This window comes from Suricata suricatta, chromosome 15 (genome assembly GCF_006229205.1).
Source record: "Suricata suricatta isolate VVHF042 chromosome 15, meerkat_22Aug2017_6uvM2_HiC, whole genome shotgun sequence".
Lineage (NCBI taxonomy): Eukaryota > Metazoa > Chordata > Mammalia > Carnivora > Herpestidae > Suricata > Suricata suricatta.
In genome coordinates this window covers 10519496-10540473 of record NC_043714.1, presented here as the reverse complement: position 1 = coordinate 10540473, position 20978 = coordinate 10519496, and the positions used below count along the sequence as shown (strand labels likewise).

The window sequence follows — 20978 nt, the reverse complement described above, 5'->3', positions numbered from 1 at the left end:
AGAATCTGAAGCAAGGCTTGAACCCTCCAACTGTGAGATCATGACCTGAGCTGAAATCAAGAGTTGAATGCTTAACTGATTGAGCCATTCAGGTGCATCTAGATGATTTTTTAAAAGTGAGCCTAATAAGAGTTTCTGAAATGAATGTGGAGTTTCAGGGAAAGAGGAATCAAGGATGACTCTAAGATTTTTTTCCAGGTAACTAGAAGGAGGGAATTGCCAGTAAGGTAGGGAGAAATTAAGTGGAGCCGGAGGGGAGGAAGAAATCAGATGTCCAGCTTTGGAGACATTGAATTTAAGATGTCAAAATCCAAGCGAAGGTGTCAAGTAGGTATTTGGATTGATGAAGCTGGGGTTTGGTTTGGACTGTAGATTTAAATTTGAGAGTTGCCACCCACACACAAAGGATGTATGAAGCCCTAAGACGGGATGAGGTCATGAAGGGAGTGTGGATATGTAGATTAGAGCACCACGACTCATTTTGAACATTAAACAATTCAAAAAAAGAGAGACCCAGAAGAAGGAAACTAAGAAGGGAAGTCAATTGTGAGGTGGAAAGAAAACCAGAGTGGTTCTTTGGGGGTCAGTAGAAGGAAGCACGTCAAGAGAGAGGGATCGATTTCACTCAGTCCTGAAGATGAGTCAAACAAGATGAAGATGAAGGTCACTGAGGGTCACTGGGAGGTCATTAGTGACTTTGACAAGAAAATAGATCTCATGGAGGGGTGAGGGAAAACCTGCCTGAGAGGATTTTTAAGTTAGCCTGAAATGAAAGGAAATGGAGGCAACAAGTATAAATGATATTTCCCGGAAATTCTACTGCAAAAGGTAGTTGGAAAAATACTGCATTTAGTGGCTGAGGAAATAACATGGACTTAATGCATTTTTCCAATAAGACAAATAACATTAAAGAGGAAAATATTAATGACGTGAGAAAGACAAGATAGAAACCTTAGAGTGATGTGTTTGAGGACATTGGAGGCAGAGCAGGCTTATCCATAGTAGTAGGTAGGAAGACAGTAATGAGTTTGGTTGCTAGTAAGTAGATTGTTGTGGTGGTGAGTCTTAAAATTCTCTTCTAATAGCTGTACATTTTAAGCCCTTCTTGTTGTTAAGAATAATGCACAGAAAAGTATACCAAACATCAATGCGAAGTCCAATGAGTTCTCACCGTTAGAAGGCTGTGTGTGTGTGTGTGTGTGTGTGTGTGTGTGTGTGTGTGTGACCATCATCTCAGTCCAACAAGAGGAAATTGCAGGCACCCCCATCAACTCCTCACACGTTCCTCAATCATTCTTAGGCGCTGTCCCCTCCTCCAAAGTAACCACTCTTGTGAATTAAGACACTACAATTTAGTTTTGAACTTTAAAAGGTAACATGCAATGTTTTGCATTTGTGACATCATGTTTATGAAATTCATCAATTTTGTTGCACATTACTGTAGTACACTTATTTTTATTTCTATGGAATATTAGATTATCAGGTTATATAATTTGATTTTCTATTCTTCAGTGAATGGGTATTTGGGTTGTTTCTAGTTTTGAACTTTTAGCCTGCTATGAACTTTATTGGATGTATATGGAAGGCGTTTTTGTTGGTACACATCTTTGGTGGAGTTGCTGGGTCACCTGGTGTGCGTGCCCACGTTCAGTTACAGGAGATAATGTCAGTCATTATCATCTCATGGTTTCATTTGCAATCCCACTAGCGGTGCATGACATTCCCATGTCCCTTCTTTCCTATGCTTACAGTTGTTATTTTTCCAATTTCAACCTTTCTAGTGAATGTGGATTTTAGTTTACATTTCCCTGATGAAATTAAGCACCTCTTCATATGTGTCTTGGCCATTTGCATTTGTTTCTCTGTAAAGTATCTACACAGGTTTCTTTCCCTCTCCTCCCTTTTTCTTCTATGAGGCTCTTGTCAACAAGGGATCTTTGTAAGTTCTGGATACGAGTCCTCAGCTGGTTATTTATGTCGGAATTGTTTTTTCACTCTCTATTTGCCTTTTAACTCTGTTAATGGTACTTTTGAGGAGCTGAGGTTCTTAATTTTTACGTAATCTCACTTACCAGTTTTTGCCTGTATGCTTAGTGCTTTCTGTGTACTACAGGACAACTTTTCTTATGCCTCAACCAAAAGAGATTATCCTCTAGAAGTTGTATTAATGGTTTCTCACATTTAGATTTATAACTGACCTGGAATTGGTGGGAGGTAAGGCCACAATTTTTTTTTCCCAAGGAAAACTAATTTTCTCAGGACCACTTACGAAAAGGGTTATTCCTTTTCCACATCTTTGAAGTGCTACATTAGTTTGAAAATAAATATCTATGATTGAGTAGGTTTTTTGATCCATTCCATTTTATTAGTCTGTGCATTTCCTTTTCCTCAATGTCATGCTGTCTGATTAATGTCTCACCCCCTCCACGTGTATTTTCTTAACAAACACACACACATAGATATGCATAAACACATATTTGTTAAATACTGCTATATTCTTAATTATGTTCTAGAAATCATAGATATTCAAATCTTCATACATGTTTATCATTTTTATGGCTTGTTATTCCTTCGCAGACTCTTTTCTAAGCTGCTTCTGGTTTTATTTCCCATCTGCCTGAAAAAAAAACTTTTTCATATTTCCTTTTGCAAGTCCACCAGAACTAAATTTCCTGTTTTCCTTTTTTCAGAAAATACCTTTGTTGTACCTTCACTTTTGCAGAATGTTCTGTGAGTGTCGCTTTCTGTGTTGGACTTTATTGTCTTTCGGTACTTGGTGAAGCTATTAACCTGTGTCTCCTTTCTGTTGAAAAATCTGTAGTCTAATTCTGGTCCTTTTGAATTAATCTTTTTTTTTGTCCCTGACACGTTGTAAGATTTTCTCTGTTTTCCATTTTCAGCATTTATATGATGTACCTCGGTGGCTCAGTTGGTTAAACATCTAACTCTTGATCTGAGCTCAGGTCTTGATCTCAGGGCCTGAAGTTCAAGCCCCGTGTTGGGATCTGTGCTGGGAGTGAAGCCTACTTAAAAAAAATGATGTACCTACAGTTTGTTTTAATTTATACTGCTTGTGGCTCACAGTGCTTCTTGATTCTGTGCTTTCTAGTTCATCAATTGTGGGAAATTTTCACCCATTTATTTATCTCTTTTGAAATAGGATTTGGCTCCTATTTTGCTTTCTTTCTGGGACTTTAATTACTTGTATGTTAGGTAGCTTTTCCCTCCTCTTTTCTATTTTCCATGCATATATTTCCTACTTGTTTTGTTCAGAGTATTTTCCTCTGTCTGCCTTCTAGTTCAATACTATTCTTTTAAGGTCTGTTTAATTTGCTGCTAAAGTTATCCATTGGATTCTTAATTTTGGTTATGATATTTTTCAGTTCTAAAATTATCTTCTTTTGTTTATAGTTTTCAGTATCCTTTTGAAATTCTCAGCCTTGCTTTTTATCTTAAGCTTTTTTAGCATAGTTATTTTAATGCTCTAAGCTCAATAACACTGTGTATCTATTTTCTTCTGTGTTCCTTTTCATTTTTTAAAATTCATGTGGTGTGGTCTCTTTTCATGCACCGTCTTTTGATTGAATGCTGGATATTGTATGTAAATATATTTTTTAGAAAAATTATTGAGGATAATATCTTCCTTCAGGGAAGACATATTTTTACTTCTGGGAGGCATCTAGGGGCACTAGCAATCTGAATCATCTAATCCAATTTCAGGGATTGAAATAATTCAACCTTTATCTATTTCTGGGTTGGCTTTATTCTTATGATATAGCTAAAATATGTGTAGTTTACCAGGGTCCCTTTGTCTTGGCTGAACCTATTTTCCGACGTTTGTCTCCCCAGCCAGAGAGGATATTGGAAGTGCTATTCAGCTGCTCAACCTCTCACGTCCCGTCCTGACTCGGTAGAAGTTCTTGGGATAAATGGCAACCTCAGTTATCTTAGTTTTTCTTCTTCTCCTGATCCAATATCACCATTCTTCATTATCTTATTAGTTCTATCTTTCTTCCAAAAAACTTTTGTGTATATTTTCCGCCATGATTTGCTTTTAATGGGGAAATTGTCTAGTCCCCTTTCTCTTGAAAAGACATTACTTATTGCTTCAATTTTTAGTCTGGTAGGGAGCAAAGGCATTGATTTTGTACAAGGAGGGGAGAGGAAGTGCTAGAGGTTTGAAGAGCAAGAAGAAGGTGGGAAGGAGCCAATTGGCATAGTGAGAAGGTAAATAGATGAAGGCATTATAGTGTGATTGCTGGGTACATGGCAGGGTTTATGGTTATTAATTCAAAATGGCACCAGGAAATGTGGTTGTGTTTTCTTTAGTTATGTTCTTTCGTTATACAGTTCGAAAGGGCAGAGGGTGATGGGTGTTACCTAATCAAGTCCAACAAAGATTATGATGGGCAAGGGAATTGATTGCCTATGCTAGGGGGTCACTAAAATGACGACTATGAAATTTAATCCAGGTGAGGAGGGAAGAGAGGTCATGAAGATGAGAGATGTTGAATAGTGATGGTGTCCAGTGAGATGAAAGTACCCATGGGATAAAAAGATCATTGGCCTTGGAGTACTAAAGAAGGGGGCTGGAAAGAGGCGGAGCCCAGAGAGGGGGTGTATGGAATGGAGGTTATGGGTATGGATAAGGACAAGCTCTGAGATAGGCCCTTAAGGAGGGAAAGTCACTGAGATGAATGGAAGTCAAATTGACAGAGAGAGGTTTAAAGACAAGGAGCTAGAATATTGGAAGCATAATCTACACGCATACTGAAATGGCCAGGAATTAAGACCAGAGTACCAGTGAGGTGTTAGTGGGCCATGAGAAATAAAAAGAAGAAATGAAATGAAATGAGAAGAAGGAACCTGGAAAGTGGGTAAGCAAGCAACAGGATGAGTGATGAGTGACATTATCTCGTGGAGTCTTAAGCAGGTCTGGAAGCATCAATAAGGTCAAACTGGACAGCCTTCTATGTCTGGTTTCATTGGGAGGAGGCTGAGGGAGAAGCCACCTGCATCACCTGAGAAGGGAGAAGGGGAACCACTGTCGGAAGACATGATCAAATTTCAGTTAACACAAGGGAAAGAGGACTCTTTAGTGAAGAGTGTGAAGATACGTGATATGTTTGTGATGAATCACAGACTCCTGGACACACTGCAAGTTTATATACGTCTACACTGAAAAGCTACTGCTGGGAATGAGTAAGAAAATGTGTGTGAGAATACCAAGCACAGGGCCTGCCCTAGAGCATGTTTAAATGGTAGAGTCTTCACTCTGGTAAAATACCAGCTTCCTATTGTTTAGGATGGGTCTAAAATACGTCACGAGAGAAGGAGAGGTTTGGCAATTTATTTAGAATTCTTGATAATAGGCATTAATTAAGCATGTACTCTTTTCACACATACACACATACACACACACACACACACAGTGTATAACGCTGCACCAATGCATAAACTAAATTGCTTTTGGCAGCAAATAACAGAAAATACAGCTAAAATGGCTTAATTTATTATTTATTAACGCAAACAACAAAAGGTCTTATGGTAGGGTGACTTCATGTTTTTTTAATTAAGAGTTCAATGACATCATCAAGGTCATAGCTTCATATTTTCTATTTTTCCATTCTGCCATGTTCAGCATTTTGGATTGTTTTCTTACGCTGCCTCTCTTTATTAACCCAAGATAACCAGTGCACTTGTAGCCGCCGCCCCCAGGTAATCTAGTGGAATAAAAAACAATTTCCTCCTGTGTGTGACTTTCTCACAGTGAGAACTTTCCGTACTGCTTCTCCTCAGGTCGCACTGCTCAGAACTTCTCCCCATGCCCACACTCAAACCAATTATTGCCAACGCAAGGAGGCTGCTCTGATTGGTTCAGACCAACTTGCACCCTCGCTCTCTGCTTCCTGCCTCCTTCCCTATAGAACATGGCCACACGGTGAATAAAATCAAGGCTTTGTTAGCCTGAAAAATGTTATTTTTTATATTACTTGTCACAATTATATTATGTAACTGTATGCAGAGATAATATCTAAACAGGCATAGGATGTACTAATTTTCTATTGGTGCACATCAAATTGCCACACATTTAGCTTCTTAAAATAAGGCACATTTATTATCTCACAGTTTTCGTGGGTCAGGCAGGAGTCCAGGCAAATTGGATCTTGCTCGGGTCCCGCTCAGGGTCTCCTCTGGCGGTGGTCAAGGGTTGGCCACACTGAGGTTCTCATCGGGAAATCAGGGCCTTCTTTGAAGCTGATTTGGTTTATTGGCAGAGTTCAGTTCCCTGCGGGTAGAGAAATGAGGCTCCCCTTTTCCATGCTGGCTGTCAGGTAAGGACCGCTCCCAGTTCATAGTGACCGCCACAGTTTCTTACCATGTGGCCCCCATAGATAGTTTGCAACATGAATGCTTGCTTCCCCCCAGGTCATCAAAAAGGCCTTGAATTCCAGCTCTTTCCAATCTGCAACAAGGGAGTCTTACGTAACGTAACCTAATGAAGAGAACAATGATCTCATCACAGGTACTGTTCCCACTGGCACCCAAGGGAGGGGATTTTACAAGATGTATACACGAGGCAGTGGGAATCTTGGGGCCCATTTAGAATTCTGCTTACTGAAGTACTAATGTGTTTTGTGATTATATTAGTTTTATGCCCATGCAGATTTGCTTTTTTTTTTTTTTTTAAAGAAATGTCTTTCTTTTCTCTGCATTCAGTACCTAAAATTCTACGTGTCTTAGTACAATAAGCACTATGCCCTCCAGGAGCACAGAAATAAAGTGATTTACTACAACAGATTACTAGTCATTGCCGAATGCTCCAAATTGAAATTAGATTCCAGAAGAAAAGCCTTTGGAAGGATAGGGGGGTTACTACTGTCAATCTCTTCATTGCTTACTCACTTTTAAAAAATTCTAATTTCTTTCCCAACAGTGAAATATCTGTTCACAAATCCTGTCTCAGAATATCCCCTTTCTTCTCCTGTCCTGCTGTGATTTGTCTCTTTCTTCCTTCTGCCAGCTTGAGATTTTCTCAGCTGGGCAACTTGAGGTCCTGACTTGGGGTCAGCTTTTCTGGGGCACAGTTGTTGGAACGGAGTCAAGACGGTTCTGGGTGGGGAAGTTCTCTAAGCAAGATAAATGAGGAAAAGTTTCTAGTCAACCTCACAGACTCATTGTGCATGGACTCATGGGCTCATAGTTTTGAAAATATTTTAATGAGTGTAACAAGCCACCATGGTGTGGGGTCCTTACTCAGAGCCTAGCTCAACCCAAACAACTACAAACACATTTGGCTACAATCTGGGAAATGTGAACATGTCCCGGATATTAGATGGCATTAAGGAATGCTGATAGTCTGTTAAGTTTGATGATGACTTTGAGGATTGTAAGAAACTTGTTTATAACTTTTAAAGATCTGTTTATAAGGGTGTAGGGGTTCAATGATGGCTGGGACTCGGTTTAATAATTGAGGGGTAGGAAGAAAAAGAGAGCAATAGATGAAGTACAAGTGGCAAATTCTTGATAATTATTGAATCTTGTGATCAGGATGTATGGAAATTCATTATCTTATTCTATTTTCATATGCCTTAAATTTTTCATAATAAAACGTTTTAAAATGGGATTTTCCACATTGCTGTTAAAATTTAATGCATTTAGGCCCTTGCTTCTCACTTGAATGCCTTTGTAAAAACTAAAAGAATGATGTGGTAAGATGTTTATTTCCCTTCTATATCTTTAAGAAGAAGAGACTTAATAAAATGATAAAGGTACTTAAAACAGTCACCATGTAGATTGGTTTTAAAGGTTATCTTCCTCTAACATTTGAAAAGGCAAATCTGAATTGTCATTAATTTCCCTGTCTCGGGATTAGTCTTGAATCAAAATTTATTTTCCTTTCTCCCAAGGCTTTCAGAATATTTTTTTTGAATTCACTTGGCAAGATATCTGAAGGTTTTTCTTTATTTATTCATAAATCCCTGAGTTCTGCCTGCACATTTGGCAGCAAGTCCATTTTGAAACTGGCTTTCTGAGTAGATCCTGTTCTTCCATATATTGGAATCTTTCATAGAGACCCAGACATAAATGATGTTAGAGAGACAACGTAAGTAAATAGATTGTGGTGGATAGGTGAGCTAAGAAGTAATAGGAAGTTGTTTCTGTGTTGTCTCTTTCTTCAGTATGAAAATACAAATACCATCTGCTTTTACAATAATTCAAGCCATCCATGTATATTGATGGATTGCCACGGCTTCCCTTTGGCCTTCTGTTGGCCAGCACCTCTGCTAGACGTGGTGGGACATTACTTCCTCCTGATTAATGTATAACTGAATGACCACACCTGTCTTAAATGTTACTAGTAAGGCTTTTCTCTTTGTTTTTAGGCAGCAAAGTTGATGGAATTCTGCTAGGAGATGAATTGTGTACCCCCTGAATTCATATATTGAAGTCTTAACCCGATACTTCAAAATGTGACTTTATTTGGTAATAGAGCCATTGCATATATAATTAATTAAGATGAAGTTATTAGATGAGCTCTAATGCAATAGGACTGGTGTCCTTCTAAAAAGAACACTGCGTAAAGAGAAAGAGACATGCACAGAGGAAAAACAATGTGAAGATACAACCACAAGGTGGCCACGCTTAAACCAAGGGTAGGAACCAATCTTGGCAACACCGTGATCTTGGACTTTCAGCCTCCGGAACCGTAAGACAATAAATCTGTTGGTTAAGCTCCTCAGTCTGTGTTATTTTGTTGTTGCAATCCTAGAAGACTAATACAAACTCCAGACAAAGATTAGATGACTTTTTCTTTATATTGTCATGTTGAGCCTTTAATTTTTGCCTATGTGCAGGCTTCAAGCATTCTTAAAATCTGTATCAGTAAAATATCTGTGTCACTCCTGAAGGGCGTGTCTGCAAAGCACCAAGTGAAGTGAAACATCCATTACTTTTGACTTGCACATAATCAATTCCAAGCTAGGACAGAGAAAAGCCAAAGTTTAGTATCGAGCATCTGGCTTGGCTCTCGTTATTGGCGTTTCTGCTTTGGCGTTCTCTACCTTAGTTATCCCGGTGGGTTTTCTTTCTCTTCAATGTGGGGAGTAGAGGGGACTGGAGGAATATTAAATTAAACACAAGACTATGATAGTTTTATTTGAACTGGTGTTGTTATGTAATAAAATTGCTTTTTTTTTTTTACCTCTAAACTCTAGCAGGAGAAAATCACAATAGATAGGAAAGGAGTTCAGGGGCACATGGGTGGCTCAGTCATTTAAGCGTCTGACTCCTGATTTCCGCTCAGGTCATGGATGGATCCCTGCGTTGATCTCTGTGCTGACAGAGTGGAACTTGCGATTCTCTCTCTCTCTCTCTGTCTCTTTTTCTCTCTGCTTTCTCTCAGCTCCTTCCTTGCTTGTGCTCTCTGTCTCTCTAAACATAAATGAACATTTCAAATAAAGGAAAAAGAAAAGGGCTTCAGCAGACCAAGAAATAATAGTAAGTTTTTTTTTTTTCCTGTAGTGTGAGTCTTTTTTCCATTATCTATTACTTGTATGGCCCTGGGTAAGTCCCTGAATGCTTCCAGATTTCAGTTTACTCATATTCAAAATAGATATAATCAATCATAAGAATCTTTTCAAAATAAAATAAGATAGTCAATATGCATAAGTTCTGAGAATACAAAGCACTATGGAAGTGTAAGACACTAAACATGATTAGGTCTATGAAGGGAGAGTCTTACGTTACTATAAACAAATATTCTAGCATATGACCTTCTTTATGGAATCAAGTCAAGCTTGTGAAACAGAAATAATTGTTTAAAATCATTGAAGGTTAAGACAGCCTAATAATTCATCTTTTTTCCAGAAGTCAACACAGTATTATTCTATTCCTAGTAGTGGCAGATTATGTTTTTTTAAAAATATCCCTTCCAATACATGTATCCAATACAAGCTCTTCTTATAATGTGGCTGACACTCCTCCCATTAGAGGTTGGGTCGGTCCTCCTTCCCCTCGTGACTGTCCTGACCAATGAAATAGAGTAGGAGTGATGCTATGCACCTTCGGACCGGGGTAATACAAGGATATGACCCCTCTTCCTCATCTCTGTCTCTTTTTGTCTTTCACTCTCTCAATCTCTTCCTCTGTGTCTCTTAGTGGCTGTCTTTCTCCCTTTATCTCTGTCTAAGGATCCTTGCCTTCAGAAGGCAGCCATCTTTTTACAAGCAAGCCCCGGTCACGTGTAGAGCCATGTGTGGCTACTGCAGTGGGCAGCCCAGCCAACGTCTAAGCCCGCATCAGCTGCAAGAAACAGCCTCGAGGGAACAGGCCTTTAGTTGATCTGAGCCACATTCTTTAAGTTCTAACTGAGGCCCAGACATCATGGAACTGTGATGGACTGGCTTCACTGACTTCACTTTCTGACTCACAGCAACTGTGGAAGATAACAAAGGACAATTGTGTTTTTTGGAGGATAACATTGGTTAAAATTAGATTGGATATAGGACAGATTAATTTACTGAATTAACAAGTTACACTCTGCTCAGGTGAACAAGCTACCAAAGGGCGCTGACTCGGCTTTCCTCATGGACAAAAGGGGAGTTGGAGATTATCCTATGTTTGATAAATATGCAAAGGAGGGGGGAGTGGCCTTGTTTCCATGAAATGATATTGCCCTGATTATTATGTCTCAGTGGATTGCAGGCTCTTCCCAATTTCAAATCAGATATGGGGGTAAGTGCAGAAGCAAAAAGAGAAACAAGGGGTGTTTACTTTTAGGGATGTGAATGGCTCTAGCAACATGAGGCAAGTGTATCACCAACAGTGAACATGTATCATTTAAAAATCAGACAAGGGAAATCAGACAATTATTTTTAATGACCATTTTTTTAAAAATGGAAAGGTCAGTGTGTGTGTTTGTGTTTAAGATTTCTAGCACACATTGACTCACTCCCCAGTTATAACTTTTCCTTCTCTGGCCTGACCTATTTCATGTTCAACGTCACTATGGTTATGAAAATAAGGGCCTGATTAGCATCAGTAGTGGTCACTGGACCATTGAGAACATAAGCAGTGGTTTCAGAGGAAGAAATTGGGGACAGAACTAATAATACTGAAATACTGAAAGGTGGAATCTGGTTCTGAGTAATGAGGATGTGGTTTCTAAAACCATCTGATGTGCCTCACCAGAGTTCAACAACTTTTCTTCATGGAAAAAATAAGCATGAAAATATTCGATGGTGTTTTGCCTTTTTTATGTATTTTTTTCATTTTTTAAGATTTTAACTTTAAGTAATGTCTAAACCCAACATGGGGCTCAAACCCACAACCCCAAGGTCAAGGGTTACATGCTTCACCAACTGAGCCTCAGTGGTTCTTTTGAAATCTGGTGTCATTTCAAAATTGAATGACAACATTACTACTTCCCCTTGCCTTTTAATTGACTTCCTTGGAGATTTAATCCATAAAGTCACTCTTTGTTTTACTGCCAGTCCCCCTCCCCCTCCAAGAACATTTCTTTTTCTTTTAGGTCTATGCTACTAAATTGTCAGTGTGTTTTACTACTTTCTCATAAGAAGGTTATATTTTTTCCTAGTTTTCAGACTTTATTTTGATTTTTACTCAAGGTTTCTGGACTTAGGGATCATCATGTCATGTAAGAAACGTACTGACATCTTCGAAATCTGTTGTAAAAGTGGATGGATATCTAATTTAGAAATTTGCTAAGGTCCCGCAATTTACTTTCTCCTAGATTTGTTCAGTTGATAAATCTTCCATAAAAAAATTCAGGGGTGAAATAGTTTTCAAACTTCATGCTGTTTATTCCTTCCATAAACAAAAATAAGTGCAAGTTTTATTGCTAGGTGATCTCTTATTGAATCAAAGAGATATATCAATCCCTCTAGTGGAAAGAGAAAGAGTGCTGGGGGAGAGGGCTACCACCGATCTTCTTGTCTGGCTACAAATATGTTCCCTTTGATCTAACCTAGTCCAAGCTTGAGTCAAAACTGTTGCTGGCTATTTCAAATTACAGAGATACAACTTATGTACCAAAGAGTGCTTTAAAAGATTACTGACAAATTATAAGCAATTTCAGCTGCCTATAAATGTTTCTGGTAGATTGTTGAGACTGACCTTGAGACCAACCTTAAGCAATCTGGATATTTGTCTCTCATATATTTCCCTGATGGGTATGAATACGCTTGCATTAAAAATGATGGATGTTGGTAATTTTGCATTAATTGCCATAGGAAAAAAAACCCTTACTACCTTTTGATGGGTAGCACTGACCAGAAAGTGAGAGTGGGACTGTATTTCAGCTAAATATTTTTCCTGGAAATTTTTGTGTAAACAAGGTTTGAATTGATGCTTTAGAATAGTTGAGAAAAACGTGTCATTGGCAATTCTCCTAGAATTACAAAATGTGCAAGAAAATGATGAAGTCACCTATTCAACTAAAGTAATCTCCAGGCACAAGAAAGAAAATGGGACATTTATTCTGTTTCACACTTTTCTTGGATCTGCTGTAGAGGAACTGAATCTCAGCAGGTTCTAAAAACAAGTAGATTTGTGCTTATTTTTACTTATTTCTAGTGTAGTTTCTCTTATATCAGACATAAGCATTTATCACCTTATAATGTGAATTCCCCTCATAGAGTCTCTATGTTTAAAACTAATTAAAGATACTTCTAAAATATTTTCGTTTTGACCACGTTCATGTGCTTGCAAGAAGGGAGCATTTGGTACAGTTTAAAGCCCTGTGGTGTGTGTGTGTGTGTGTGTGTGTGTGTGTGTGTGTGTGTGTGAGATCTTAGTGAGCATTCTTTTTTACTATGAATTAAAAGAAACTTCACAGAGATCATTTTCTTCTAACAAAAAGATATATGTACTATGTTTAATTTGTTATGTTACACCCAATGAACCTAACAAGGATAAGTTATTGTTTGTTCATTTGTGCAGAGTATTTACAATTTCACTTCTGTTTCAATATACTGATATTTTTCCTTCTCTGAAGCATATACCAAGTAGCAGAAAGTAGTTGAATCCCAGGACTAGAGTCGGGGTGAGTGTAAGTGTAGGGTGAAGAGTCACAATGATCATGTGTGCAGTTCAAGATACTATGGAGTGGATAGGAGTTAAATGATGAGTAGACCGTTATCACTTACCATGACCCAGGACAGTTTTATTTTTATGTTGTATTTTATGGGTCCACAAACAGAAAATAAATTTATCCTATAAAAATATTACTGAGTACAGGTCCGAGAGATTATTAATTAAAAGCCCAGGAAATGGCTTTCTCATTCAAGATCATGATGAAGCGATACCAAATAGTTCCAACGAAGAATTTTCAAAAATGCTAGTTGAGACAAAAACATTTCACATTTAATAATCAAAAAGTCTTCATTTGCAAAGAAAGGGTGTGCTCTGAGCTCACTACAGTGAACTAATCTGTTGGAGAAATTCCCTGATCTCGTGGTATGGCCCTTGAAATACTTCCTGGGGACTTGTAATGAGAAAGAATTCCCAAATATCTCAGCTGTACAGGTCTGGCCACAATAGTTGTTGATCTGACCCAAGAGAAAAGTCAAGACCTGTCAATTTTCTTCATAAGCTGTGAATTGACAAACGGACAATTAGGTGTTTGTGGTTTTCTCCTCAGTGCTCACGCAATGAGTTCCCAACAGGCAAATAGCCAAAACACAGACCTACACTCAGCTCACAACAACAAAAACGTCCATTCAAAAATTGTATGTCAAATAATGGAACTTCACAAATGCCTGAGTTCAAGAAATCAGGAATGGAACTGTCTCAAACTGAAAGCATGTAGCATTTTTGCACATCAGCAAAGTTTGTCTTTGGATCTTTGTAAACACTTCTCTCTTTCGCACAACAAATTTCTATCGTAAGCAGATATAAATGGGCAAAAATATGATCATTTTTCTATCCTTTGTTGCATTTTCTTGAAAAATTTCATTTAGGGGACTCCTTGTTTGAATGTTTAAATCTCTTATGACTAAGAGATTGCATTGTTCCCATTAGGTAAACAGTTAATTTAAAGAAATGATTGTAGATCCATGAGTTAGAGAAAGAGGAGACTTGAATTAAGACATGGGCAATTTTAATCAAGACGCTCTATTCAGTAAACTCTGTAAGATCAGTGAAGGGAAAAATGTATTAAGGTTAATCAGTTTTGAAGAAATGTAACTAGTAGATAATGTGCCCTGATTTTTTTTCCTTTGTGACAGGTGTAATAATAGGACGATCACTGTTCATCTATATTTCACTGGGCATAAATGCAAATTTCACATTGTCACAGAAGAGAGGATTTTATTACATTATATTGATTTAGAAATAATTCATTAACCTCTACTCCTTCTTTTTCTTTACATATCAATCTGTCTCTCTTTGAGATTTTATCTTCATTTTTCAAATGGTTACAGTAAAGTGTCTTATATTGCAAGCTATTAAAAGATGGTCTTTTATACATTCAGCTGTGTCACTCTTGGCAAAACTGGTACTTATTTCTCTACAGGTTTGGATACAGTTTGGGTGTTCAGGGACGCTTGTTATACTTCTTGAAGCTGCGTATTTTGATAATTTTCTATAATGCAAAGTGTTTGTTGCACTCTTTGATGGGTCTCCACTGGTTGGTGGAAATGAGATCTGCTCATGTGTTGATGTTTTACTTCTGCTTCCAAAATCAGGTCTGTACAAATGTTGAGGGATGGATGTAACAGAACTGAGTTAGACCAATGGCTTTCACTGCAGGAGGGGTGTTATGAGTCACCCTCTGTCCCCACTCTCGGGACATTTGGTGTTATCTAGAGACATTTTTGATTGCACTGAGTGCATGCATGGGGACAGCTACTGACATGCGTGGATGATGGCCAGCAATGCTGCTAACCATCTGAGAGCACACAGGAAAGCCTCCCAAAAGAAAGGGTTACCTGGTCCAAAGTGGTAACAGAGCTTGTATTAGATTTGCACTGAAGTCTATCTATAGTCCATTACTTTCCAGAAGTATGAAATCACTTACAGACTAACTTCTCTGTGTCCTTCTTTCCTTTTTCCATAAGAGTTGAAATTGAAGAACCAAATCAGAGATGCATAGAAGTGAGGGGTGGGGTACTTGGTGTTGTCTCCAAGGCTGGGAGAAGGGCATGGTGGGAAAGGAGAATATTCCAGGTGCCTCCTTCATGTTGCACAGATACCTCGGAGGTATAGAGTACAGGCGTCTTCAGGAACAGTGAAAGGTGTGATGTGGCTGGTGTACATGGGGCAGACAGCTCAAGAAGAACGACAAATAGGCTAACAAAAAAGACGTGGGTAATTTAGAGAGGTCCTTGGCCACCGAGGCAAGAAAACCAGGTTTTATTTTCCATGCAGTGGCGGGGTGGGGGGATGTTGAAAGTTCTTAATGGGGAAGTGATATGAAAACAACTCTGATTAGTGAACTGAGGAAGAGTGCAAACCTAAATTTAAAGCCTATTTTACTTTACGTAAAAGTAGGCCACTTACTACTACTCTATCTTGAAGCAAACCGCATGTGTAATGGGTATTTTTGTGACTAGTTAGAATTTTTTTTTGTGACTAGTTAGAATTTAAGGAGTTTTAGACGAAAGTATTTAGAGCAAAAACTGTATCTTATGCTTCAGTATTGATAAATACAGATTGAAGTTATAATGGTAGTGATTGGTTCCTGAATAAAATTATTATTTCTATTTCTAAAATGATCAGATATAATTAATCTGAGGGATTCATCTATTATACAGTCAAGAAATAAATTAATATCAGTGCTTAAATTTTTAATTCCAAATTTTTAAAGCAAAGAAATGTGATTTGGAGGCATATTTGGAGAGTATATATTTCATGCAGCCAATCGGTACAATTTATTTTTGAGGAGATTATGCTGTTGGCTTATAACATTGTTAGTGAATTCATTTCCAGAGAGAAGAAAATATTACTTTAATAGTTAGAAAAATTAGTCTTTATCAATTCTAACTTCAGTGCTTTAAAGAATGGCCTGAGAAAGCAAATAAAAATAGTTTGCTTATCTGAAGAAAAATATACTGGACCAGAGGACCTATCCACTTTCTTTCTAGATGATTCTGTGGAGTATGTTGGCCCATTACCAAAATACATATTTTAAGAATTATACTTCTTTCTAAGCAGTGGTTTGCAGTCCATTTCCAAGGCTAAGGTGATTTAAATTACATGATTTCTCTGTGCATTTCAAATAAGGTTTTTAATATTTTAGTTTTAAGTAATAAAATGCCATTCAAGTGTGTAATTTATTACTAAACCTATTAATATTTATAGCCAAAAAATGATTTTCCTGAATGGTGGGAAAAAACCTCTCAATATTATCTCTTGCCTAGAAAAAAAAAGCAACAATGAAGAATTTTTGTCAGAAATATAGTGTACGTATACTTTTCTTTGTAGATCAAAAACATAGATTTTTTTCCCATCAAATCATGTTCTATAGGATCTTGCACTCTGAAACTCTGAATTAAGATTAATGGAGGATTAAATATTTGAAGATATTTATATGGTTATATAGCACTCTGTAAACTCTGATTTGGGAAACTTTTCTTTTGAAATGAAGAATTCAATTCAGTGAACATCCTATTTTACCTATTTAAGTAAGGGTTTGTGAGGTCTAGTCACATCAGTCATTAATTAACTGATTTTTTCACTAAATATACATTCAGACCTTAATATGTGCAAAACACCTTTTTTAAGCATTGAAAATACAGTAGTGAAAAGGGGAATCCCCAACCTCCATGGCCTTGTGGAATTCACATGTCAATGGAAATTGGGGAGTATTTACTTTATTTTAATATATATTAATGAATGAAAGGCACAACTCATCTTCAAGGATATATTGTTCATTCTCAAGTTCTGGACACTTGTGATCTGTTTCTACCATACTGACAGTACAGAGCCTGCTTGGTATCCTCTCTCCCCCCACCCCCGTCCCCCTCCCACTTGCTCATGCTCTGTCTCTCTTAAAATAAATAAATAAACTTAAAAAAATATTGCACCATGGAGACTCTAACAAGATGAACACCGGTGTCAATGACTTTGGAGAGCTGATGATCATTCCTTTCTATCTGCCTCCATTCTGGAGATCCAGATCTCTCCCACTTGAATTACTAGTATGGTCCCTCTGGTTCTAGCCCTACTTTGGGTTGCTAACTCTCACAATCCAAGATGACATTGGGACGAAGACCACTGTAAATTCATCTCCCTGAAGACCACATTTACCATGTCACTTCCTGCTTGAGAATCTTTAATGTTCAGTTGTTTCATGAGAGAACAAGGCTTAATTCTGAAATCTGGTGTCAGTCAGTGTCAATCAGAGAAGTAGAACCAATGTGCATATTAAAAGATAAGTCGTTCATGTTAAGAAAAAGACCTAAACAATAATGGAAGAAGCTGGGGGAGTGAAAGTCTGCAGGATGAGTTGGAGCATGAAAGAAGGCTCTCAGAAGCCCTGCTGAAGTCAGCTGCACCCCTGCTGGAGTGGGGCCCTGGGCGGGATTCCTGGAGAAGTCTACAGAGGGCTGTGCCTCCGCCTCACGTGGCCTTCACCTGACTGTTGGTTTAGGAAGCCAATAGGTAAGGAGAAGAGCTGACTGCACAGTGGAGGGAAAGAAAGCATTTGTTGGCACGTCTCAGTCTCTTACCATCTCCAACCTTGAGGATCGTCAGAGAGTAGTGGCTACTGACTCATATATGTCTGCCCAACCTCACGCAAATCTCGTTTTTGGTCAGCTCTAGCCTGAAACTATAGAAGGGGATTGTGCGAAGCATAGTTCCAGCCTTGCCGAGTTGATGTTTCAGCTTCTCTCGGTCTGGTTTCCTTACTTCATTTTACAGTCATCTGATTCATCCTACAACCGTGCCTTGTTCATGCTGTCTGATATATCTGAAATACATATCTGCCTTCTCTTTGCCAATCTGCATACTTACTCCCCAACTTAGGTTGTCTGTGGAACCCCAGATTTCAGGAGCTTTGTTTAGAATTTTGATAGCACTTGAGATTATAATTTGTATTAGAAATTCTCATGCCTATGACTTTGAAAGGGCTGCAGAATTTTGAGAAGGATGTGATTAACGATGTAAAAAAAAGAGTTTTGCTTAGAGGAAATGCTCATTGATCTTGATAAGAACAGTTCTAATTGAAGATTGAGAGTGGTGGAGTTGCACTGATTTATAGATGATGCGGTGATCTGAAAATGGGAGAAGGAAAAGTAAATGTGGTAAAGGTATAATTTTTAAAACTATGGTGGCTTGGGGCACCTCGCTGGCTCAATCGGCTAAGCATCCCATTCTTGATTTCTGCTCAGGTCCTGATCTCACAGTTTGTGAGTTTGAGCCCCACACTACAGGGCAGAGCCTGCTTGCTATCCTCTCCCGCTCACTCATGCTCTGTCTCACTTAAAATAAATAAATAAACTTGAAAAAAAATATGGTGGCTCTAGACAGACAGATGAAGAATCAATGGAAGGGATGGTCATCATGTTGTAAGGGAAAGGAGCACATGTGGAAGCCAGCTCTGCAAGAAAGCTTAAAGGCTTATGAGAAAGACAGCAAGTTAAAAAACTGTTTTTACTTTTTGATATGAACTCCTATTGATATCGGTGAAAACAAACAAAAATACTAAAGAAAGTGGCAGGTGCTACTTGTGTTTTTGACCCATGCTGGGCCCTGTTCTATGTGCTTTTCATATGTTAACTCAGTCATCCGCCCATGTTCCAGAAAGGTAAGTATTCTTCTTTTTCTTATTTTGACAGATAAGGATATGTTGTGCAAAGATATTTTCTTTTTCTCTCTTTTCTTTTCTTTTTTCTTCTTTTCTTTCTTTTCTTTTCTGCCTACACTATTATAGCTAGTGAAATACAAAAAGGTAGAATATGAACTCAGCCAGTTTGACTTCAAAATCTGTTTTTTTTTAAACCATTGCCCTGTATTGCCTTTCCATTTAATTAGGCATTAATTTGTGGAGTTAACAAAAGCAACTTTCTTCCCTCCTGACTTAGATATCCCCAAAAAGACAATATGAAAAGTTTTAAACGTTCAGTAGCACCAAACAATCAGCTTGGAAATCACAAGAAAGTTCCCTCCGCCTTTTTATCCTTAAATTCTTAATTTTCATTTGTACCTTTTTACTTGTCACGTCATCAGACTAGATCACAAAGGCTGATACAGAGACCGGCAGCATCATTGGTGTAAGTTGGGAACTAAATAGAAATGCAGAATCTCAGGTCTCATCTAGCAAACCAGTATTTGTCTTTACAGGGATCCCCTGGTAATTCATATGCACATTAAATATTGAGAAAAGCTGCTTTAGCTTATCTTTAAGAGAAAATGTCTTAAGAAACCGGGTCCAGCACATCTTCACGGCATGTTTTTTTCAGCCACTTCAACCTCCTCCCCGGTTCATTATGCCAGCAGCACATGCACTTCACATAACATCACCTGGGGAGCTTTGAAAAAAAATAGACTCTTGGATCCCACCCTACATCTACTGAATTGAAACTTTTTGGAAAAGGGCTTGGAATGGAAGTTTTTAAAAACTTCTTGAGTTTTTCTGAAGCAGTTAGATTTAGACCTTTGAGTCTAATGCCTCTTCACCCTCTGTCTAGAGCACAGAGGAAATGCAGAACGAAGTCTGGCTCATTCATCAAAACCTAGCCAAGGATCACCATTTCTCATGTTTAAGTCTTCAGGTGGACTTGTTATTATTTCTCATCATGTTAAATATACTTTTGTTATTGTAACTAGTGCATCGTATTAATCTGTTTATATTTAGCACACATGTTGGGTAGAGTTCTGAATAGATGCCCCATAAATTTTTATTGAATCAATGAATATATAATAAGCAGACATGTGTTATAGGCATATATGGTAGCATCTAGTAATAATGGTGATTCCTTATTATTGCTCATGACTGCTCACTTTACCATCTACTTTTCGTCATTGGTAGAGTTTTCATCGTCTCATTCTTGCAGTTCCTTGTGGAGGAAAGATCTGTGACATGTTAGATCATCATTTTTGAGACAAATATTAATTATTTATAACTGCATATTAGAGGACAATGTATAAACACCAAATTATCTCCTTAAATAAATTTAATAAATAACTCATAGTTTCATGTCAGAAACTAGCCAATGCATTTAGTTTTGTGTGTGTGTGTGTGTGTGTGTGTGTGTGTGTGTTTGATATTTCTTAGAACTTTAAGAATAAATTGACTGTTCAAGGTAATGAAAAATATGTTTTGAAAAGTTTTGAGGAGGTTCCCTTTAGAATCAGGAATGAGTAGAACCATACTTTGAGTTCCCTTTGTCTTTCTAAAAATGTGGTCTTTTCATGGAATTCTTTATGTTAAACTTTAAGGAGTGGTTCATAGGAACTACATTTTTGACTTCTAGCTCACAAATTTCGACCTTCCCCATGGAAGTTGGAAATTGTGCTTTCTGTGAGTACACGCAGTCTCCTGGTTATTTAACTTACAGTTACTTCAGCTGTTTAGTGTAAAGTTAGCAACTTGGAAATTAGGCCACGTGGCCACTAGATGAAATAAAATATGAATGAAAATCTCCCTTGCCATGTGAAGTCCAACTTCCTTGTTTGTAGAAACATGCTTTGCTTCAGAATTATGGAAGAAACACTTTTACCAGTTGGAATCAGATGACATACTCACTCCCTTGTTCAGATTCTATTCTTCCTTGGGTTCATCTTAATTACCTTTATTAATCCAGTCTTTCCAATTGTAAAACAAATCAACTACAATATAATCAAAGGTATAATTAAAGGGGAAATATGTAAGCATAATATATCCTCTTTCAAATATTATCAGATTGTTTCCTCTTCTCTAGGAAAAAATAAATACACTGATTGGGCTCAAGAGGCAGAACTTTATTTAAGGCAAACCTTCATGATCGCTAAATAAACCTTCATCATCACTA

General features: G+C 37.8%; 1 long non-coding RNA gene across 2 annotated transcripts; it reads left to right on the top strand.

The window, feature by feature from the left end:
• The first annotated feature begins 74 nt into the window (after window positions 1–74).
• Window positions 75–8739, top strand: LOC115279381. 2 transcript variants are annotated; one of them, XR_003903396.1, is made up of 3 exons: window positions 75–198; window positions 6430–6526; window positions 8388–8739. It is a non-coding gene; the product is annotated as an uncharacterized LOC115279381 (long non-coding RNA). The 2 variants fall into 2 exon arrangements; XR_003903397.1 differs by lacking the exon at window positions 75–198 and adding an exon at window positions 6284–6335.
• Window positions 8740–20978: the final 12239 nt, after the last annotated feature.